Raw genomic sequence first — 7,527 nt, 5'->3', positions numbered from 1 at the left:
ATATATATATATATATATATATATATATATATATATATATATATATAAAGGTGTTTTAAACCCTTCCCACACTCTTGCAATATTCTAAGCAATGTTTCTAAACTCTAAAGCTCTAAAAGAGCACGGGATGTCATGATTTCAGCTCTCTGCTTCCCCTGCTCTTTGCCACCTGCAAGTGCCCTCGGCCACACCCACTTCACTGCTCTGCACAGAGAACAGCTGATCAGCTGCAGCAGGAAGCTTATCCTGCAGTGTGGGCTGCACAAAGGTACAGCAGACGCTAAATAATTTAAAATAATTCATTTTAAATAAAAATTCCATGCCGATCGTGCGGCTCATCCATCAATCAGCCAGTTGTGTGTCATGTCCAATCTTATTTTGAAAAACGCGATAGATCGAGTCTGCGATAAACGAACCGCGAAGTAGCGAGGGACTACTGTAGACCAAAACTGCTACAACTGGATCCCGTTTCATTATAAGATGATTTGTAGTTTAAAACTTGAACGTGAAAGACAGATTATAAAACCTTTGAATCACTTTTAGATTTTCACCTTCTATTAGGCTGCATTGAAGAAAACAAATGGTGGGGTTCATTAAAATGAGGACAGAGGGACATGAAGCTAAAGCAGGATAGAGACATACACGCCAAAGGGATGAGCAAAGACCGAGGCCTGAAAACACGTTTGTGCACAGATGTCATTCCCAAGAAGCACGTAGTGAGTGAGGGGAGCAGCGAAACATGATTAATGGTGGGATGTGTGGTTTCCTCTAGCAGTTTACTTCCTCTCTGCCCATTTCTACACCCGCTCCCCACGAATGACTGCAGCTGGCAGAGAGATGGACTGGTCTGCAGACAGCCATGATAACTGTCATTAACTGGGAGAGAAAGCCCAGGAGGACCACCGTAGATCAGCATTACACGCCTGTCATGTTCATCAGACAGAAGGACACTGAAAAGCAAACGGAAGGAATGTCAACTGTGTCTATGCCAGACAGAGTTTTAGTGTTAATCTGTCAGACACTACAAAGAAACAAATGGGAAAATCAATGGAATGCTGCTAAATCTATGAATCATTGTTTGAGTGGATACAACGCAGAGCAATCAACATCCTTCCTCTGCATAAATAAAACGCAAACACTATTTTATTATCAGCTGTTTACCAAACTAATTTATCAGACAGATGTTTTAAACCCATTTGAAGCATATAACTATATAGTAAAAAATAAAGAAAATTAAGCTCTTTAAACGTTTCCACCTTTGTTTTAATGACAAAATGTAGGTCTTTTTTTAACTCAAGACTATCGACTATCTGAACATGTTACAAATACATTTTATTACAGTTTGACACACTTTTAGTTAAATAATCTACAGTAGTTGTCACCTCTTTCTCCATCGGCACCTGAGCAGAGTATTCAGGCATCACTGTGTATGCTGAGAGGCACAACGCCTAATATTCAATAACTGTAACTGACTGCTTTGCAGCTTAATCCATTTATCATTGATTATTTATAAAGTTCAACACCAAAGGGCTACTCAGTGCACATATTGATTCTGACCACAAAGAATAGAAAACAATAACTTGGAGGTCATCCATCAAATGTGCAACAAGCCAAAGCTGTAAGTACCCCTAATCTGAAAAATAACACCAATAATTAAGTTATTAAATGTTAAATTAAATACTAATAATAACTATTATTAAACACTGTGTTGTTGTATTAGTCAAACCTTGAAAATCAGGTTATTCACAATAGCTTGATGCTATGCTCAGGGTATATAACGGAAATGACGCTCAGCTACTACCACATCAAATTTTAGCCCAATTTCTGTAAAACTGACTGACTGACATTTAGGTATTAGCTGACTGATTAGGTGAGGCAGCCATCTTAAAATGAATTGTCAGCTAGGTGATTACTTATAGATGTACATCTAATAATTACTTTCTGAAAGTTTCCAATGATTGGATGAAATCTATCCAGTGATTAACCAGATATTTTGTTAGCAGACAAACAGGGTTAGCTACAGTGTAGCTCAAATCTTGCACAATGGATAGCACTTGGAGTATGTGTTGTTAATGACTTTTAGCTACAACTACTTCAACTAGTAGCTCAAGATCATTCATACTGATTAAATTATGGGCATTTTGTGTTTTCTAAGGTCAGGTGGATGTAGCAGCGTTGGCTCCAAAAGTTAAACAGCTGTACGTGCACAATCAGTGTTTATTTCCTGAAACTTTCATTCAAATCTGTCTAGTGGTTCGTGAGATATTTTGCTAACAGACAGTCAGATTTGGCTCCTAATAGTCAATGGCAAAATCTTTAATAAAGATCTTGCACTTTCTGGAGACTACTCCTGCTATTATCACCACAGCCTCAATTACATGTGAAAATAATTTAAAGCCCAAAAGTAACGTAAAAATATATATACTGCATTGTTTTTACTCATGCTCAATGTCTCTCCATAAATGTTTTTTTAATCACTTTTTCCAGCATGTTATGGCAAATTTACCGTGGCTTAATTATGAACAGATTGCTCATTTCCACCCTGATACAATCAGTGAATTGATTGAAAATAACTTCCTGATCACTCACATAAATAAACAGATGATATATATTGAATTAGTCCTCAGCCCAAATCTCATTGAAGATCCTGATTTAACAACAGTTTGAGCGCAGAGTGCCCGGTTAATGTTTTGTTATTAGCACAGCAGCAATCAATACTTAAGTGTGTAATTATTTTGTGCCTTAATGATAAGGATAACTCTGCCGTGAGTGTAAAAGGCTAAACTGAATGTAACGTTGAGTTAATGACCATTGAAACATGCATACGACTTACTATTGCAGTTTTAAAAAGAATGGATTATTAACATGAAACAAATTCAGCTAGAAAAACTGAGTCAAATCTTTTTAAACGGCCACTTTAATTACAAATCACCATTCAAACTGTGCTATAACTGTTACACTGAAATAAACACTAGCTTGTCTATTAAACTAACAACAAAAAACAAAACAAAAAATCAGTATCTGAAAGAGAAAACACACTTTGTTTCCATGAACTATACAGTCAACACAACTTGACAGGTTTTGGAGCACTGAGTTTCTGCTGACACAGCACATTTTTCCACTCACACTCTAGGAGACTCGAGTGTTTACGGCTCTGGCTGATGAACCAAATTAGATGCATGTGCGAGCCACACACACGTGTCTGCATAACAAAAGCCTTTCTTAAATATGCCCTTGAGATGAACTTGAGATGACATTTCAGTCAGACTCTCGAGATGCAGACAAAGACTGTGTGTGTGTGTTAATGTTGAGCTGTGCTGTGGGAGAGAGTTGGTGTTTGTGAGAGGAAAGGCAGAAGTAAACTAGAGAAATTGCATTTCCTGCAAAAATGCAGTGTGAATGCTTATTGCAGCAGAAGAACTTGCTGAAAAACAACTGAAATTAGCTAAAAACCTGCTGAAATGTACCTGAAATGGAAGAACAAGCCTAAATTGGCAGAAGAAAGCAGAAAGAACACATATTTGCTGAATTAGGTTAAAATAAGCTGAAATTAGCACAAAATTAAGAAAATTGCCAAAAAAAAAAACTGAAATTAGTAAAAACATTGCTTAAAAGTACCTGAAAAGTAGCTTGAAAGGCAAAAAGAAGCTTAAACTACCAGAAGGAAGCAAAAGGAGCTGATATACACTAAAAAATGTGGAATTAGCTGAAAAGCTAAAAATAGCATAGAGAACTGCTAAAAAATTAGCTGAAGTAGCAGAAAAAGCTTGAACTAGAAGAAAAAAGCTGAAAGGAACGTAACAAGCTGAAATTAGCATAAAGAAGTTAATTAGGCTGAAAGTAGCAGAAATTACCTCAAAAACTGAATTTATCTGAAAACAGTAGAAATTAGCAAAAATGCTAACTTGAAAAGTTAAAACAAACTTAAATTAGTACTTTGTAGAAGAAAGCAGAAAGAACACATTTGCTCCGATATGCTGAAAGAAGCAGAAATTAGCACGAAACGGAAATTTTCTGAAAAAAAAAAAAGATTAAATGAGCAAAGATGGCTGAAAAGTATAGCTAAAAAAGCTGAAAGAAGCTTAAATTAGCAACAGGAAGTGGAGAGAGTACATTTTTGCTGAATTAGGCTGAATAAAGTTGAAATGAGTGAAAAAAAATTGGAATTAGCCGAAAAAGCTCAAATTAACGTAAAAACAGCTAAGTAGTAGCTGAAATAGTAGAAAATGCTGAAACAAGCAGAAAAAAAGCTGAAAAGAGCATAATAAGCTGAAATCAGCAGAAATAAGTTAGAATAAGTACAAAAATGTTGTAGTTAGCAGAAAGAGTCTAAAAGGATCACAAAACAGCTGAAAGTAGCTGAAAATTTTTAAATTTGCACAAGGAGGCTGAAAAAAAGATGAATCAGAACAAAATGTGAAAGGAACAGTAAAAGGCTGTAAACAGATCTAAAGATGTGAAGGATGTAAAATGAGCACAATTCATTTTATATATTAAAAAAAAAAGAATGGCAGAAAAGGCTAAATATTTCATAAAGCTGAAGTTACACCAATACAAGTCACAGCAGGTTTGTCCTGAAAGAGCTGAACATTTTGATATATGATTTGTTGAAATAGCACAAAAATTGTGGAACGAGAAAGATGCCGAAAAACATACGGAAGAAAAGTGGATCACAATAGTGTGAAAGCTTCATAAACATTCACACAGTTATGTTGCAAAAGAAGTTAATATGGTGAGGTACTGTCTGTACTGAAGCAAAGGAGGGGCGATAATGTTTTCTCTCATTTATATGTGTTTGTCAGCAAAATATCTCATCTACCACTGAACATGTTTTAGCGGAACCCTCGGAAAATAAGCGTTGGGTTGACAAACACGTACATTTTACAGGTACTGCGCTAAAATCTTGTGTGGTAGTAGCTGAATCTGATCCCCAACTTTAACTCTGAGGGCTAACTGAACATGCAACGTCTAACAAACTGACTAGCCAACCCTGTACACCTTAGTGTGTGCTGTTAGTAAATTGCTGTCTAAAGCTCAATAATTCAGAACAGAATAAATATGTGCATGTCTTGATAATAAATTAAACACTACATGTCTCCTCTGCGCTGCACATGCACAAGCATCTAATAAGAGAACCAGGAGGCACCACATCTTTGCACTGAGAGCACACAGAAGACATGGAAGGGTCCCCCTCACTGTTTTAATCCACTTCATTCTCATTCCAGTTTCCCCCCAGAGGCAGATTTACACAACCAAAGCGCTCTGTGCTACACATGGGCAGATGAATAATCCAACAGTCAGCAGCTTGTTCTGACTCAGTCAGCGGGAGGAGCTCAGTGAGCGTGTCAGAATATTCATTTCTAACGTGTTATCTCTTTGGTATTAATGTTACAGCCTGCAGCTCTTGTGTTGACAAGGGCATGTGCAGGGCCTTCCTGCATGCAGAAAGTGCACGATGCATACTGTGCTGTTTGTGTGAGGGCGACATGGAACTGGAGCTTGATGCCACTGCCACCTCCAGGCATCAGAGGAGAGCGCTGAAAGACAAACTCCCACGGTGGTGCACTGTCAGCATGCAGCCCTGACAGTAAACCAGTTCACATCACGTGTGAACAGAGCGTGCACCTTCACACGTCACCCGCTTCAAACAGGAGAACTCTCCATGGTGCTGAAGTTAAATAGGGTTGGTGGTGCAGAATGCCACAGCTTGTTACAGTGAGCCTGTTCCTGTCTACGGTTTAAGATGCAGACCTGACCCCAGTGGTTGTTTTCCTATAAATCTGGATGCATGTGACTGTGAATGTGTGCAGGAGTGTGTGTGTGTGTGTGTGTGTGTGTGTGTGTGTGTGTGTGTGTGTGGAGGTAGAGCACACGCTGTTCTCACGTAGCCCAGAGCATAAGGAGGAAGTGCAGCTGTGGAGGTTAGCTGGAGGGGTGCAAAAGTTCAAACGCTGTCTACACTTGAGCTTTGATGTCAAATCAACCGAGACTGCGCGAGAGTCGGCAAAACACAACTGAACAGCTCTAACAAAAATGGAGGCATCAGATATTCCTGCGGTCACTCTGTCTGCTTATGTGCATCGTAATGTTATTTATTTATACCACAAACTACTCAAACAGTATTCAGCAAATACCTCAACCAGAATGATGTATTTTCCTGAGCGGGACTGTTCTCTTTAATAAAAGCCAGCCACAGAGAAGATAGGCTCCCTCGGACACAACCCCCTCTATCGCCATAGCAACATTGATTTCAAGTCTAATTATTGGGGAGCAAAATGATCTAGAGAGGCTCTGTTTTTAGGAATCTAGATCACGGTGACAGGAGGGATTACCCAAATATCCTTTGTCCCCAGCTGTATGTAGCTCATATCCACCCTGCACCACCCTCCTAAATCCTGACGAGCCAGTGATGCTATTTAGTGCCATCTAAAGAACAAAAATGTTTTACTGCAAAATCCTGACTGAAACATTTTAAACCTTATTCAGGAAGACGACACCAAAGAATTTAATTAACGACAATCAAGACAGCAGGTGTTTAAACCCTAACTGAATTGGCGAGCCGGTCTGTTTCACTTTGGACTCTTCAGAGCCAGGAGCAGCCAGCTCAGCATCCACTGTACCTGCTTTCCAAACAGGACACTGGCCTCTGTCTTCTGCTGCATCCCTTATTTAAGGAATCTCAGATTTGTTTGTTCGTTCAAGGATTATTATTAAAAAATGTCCATAGCGTTCATGTCACATTAAACTCACTGTGCATTTGTTTGATGCTGGTGATTCCATCAGGTTTTTAAAATGGGACATGTTAACCTACGTAAAATCCTAAACATAAGGCAGTCATATTTCAAATTCATTGTGGTGCAATAAAGGTGAACATTGCATTTACACAAGACCCTTAAACTGGAGCCAAGTGCACTCTACAATGTGTAAATGGGGGGGGGGGGGGGGGGGGGGAGAATAAGTGGACAAAATGGGATCAGAGATTACTCAGAGAGTGGTTTGGTTTGGACAGCTAAAGCCTGACACTTGAGAAACACTGAGCTCATTTGTCATTTTATTGCTTGGCACACCGCACCCGGCGCAGGGTCTCGCTTTAGCCCTGTTTGCCCCCCCCCCCCCCCTCACAGCCTGGGTGAGGGCTGGGCTGACCTGTTCCGTGCCGTCCCAAAGCACTGCAGCAACACCTGGGCTCGCCTCTGCCAGGGCTCCCATCACCCTGACAACTGGGGGAAGATCAAATGTCTGAACGGGGAAAAAAAATAAACTCGAACAGCTGAACCATGCACCTCAATGTTGCTGTTATTAAACACGCGCGCGCGCACGCACGCACGCATGCATGCACAGCTGCATTGATGCACGTGTGGGACTATGCAGATTTAGTGCAGATAGAACTTTTAACCCTCTTGTCACCGAGCTCTGAGTGGCTGATTGGAGAGAAAACACCCTTGAGCTCCTCTTCTTAAATACTTAGAGTGATTGTTTTATAATAATAATAATAATAATAATAATAATAATAATAATAATAATAAT

General features: G+C 39.4%; 1 protein-coding gene across 1 annotated transcript in view; it reads right to left on the bottom strand.

The window, feature by feature from the left end:
- aatka (apoptosis-associated tyrosine kinase a) overlaps positions 1–7,527 on the bottom strand; it is a 37,577-nt gene that overhangs the window by 29,780 nt on the left and 270 nt on the right. The gene's annotated exons all lie outside the window — the stretch shown is intronic.

Source organism: Nematolebias whitei, chromosome 15, assembly GCF_014905685.2.
Source record: "Nematolebias whitei isolate Nwh7 chromosome 15, NemWhi1, whole genome shotgun sequence".
In the NCBI taxonomy this organism is placed as follows: Eukaryota; Metazoa; Chordata; class Actinopteri; order Cyprinodontiformes; family Rivulidae; genus Nematolebias; species Nematolebias whitei.
Note: the sequence above shows the minus strand (reverse complement) of the source record. Positions and strands in the feature narration are given on the sequence as shown.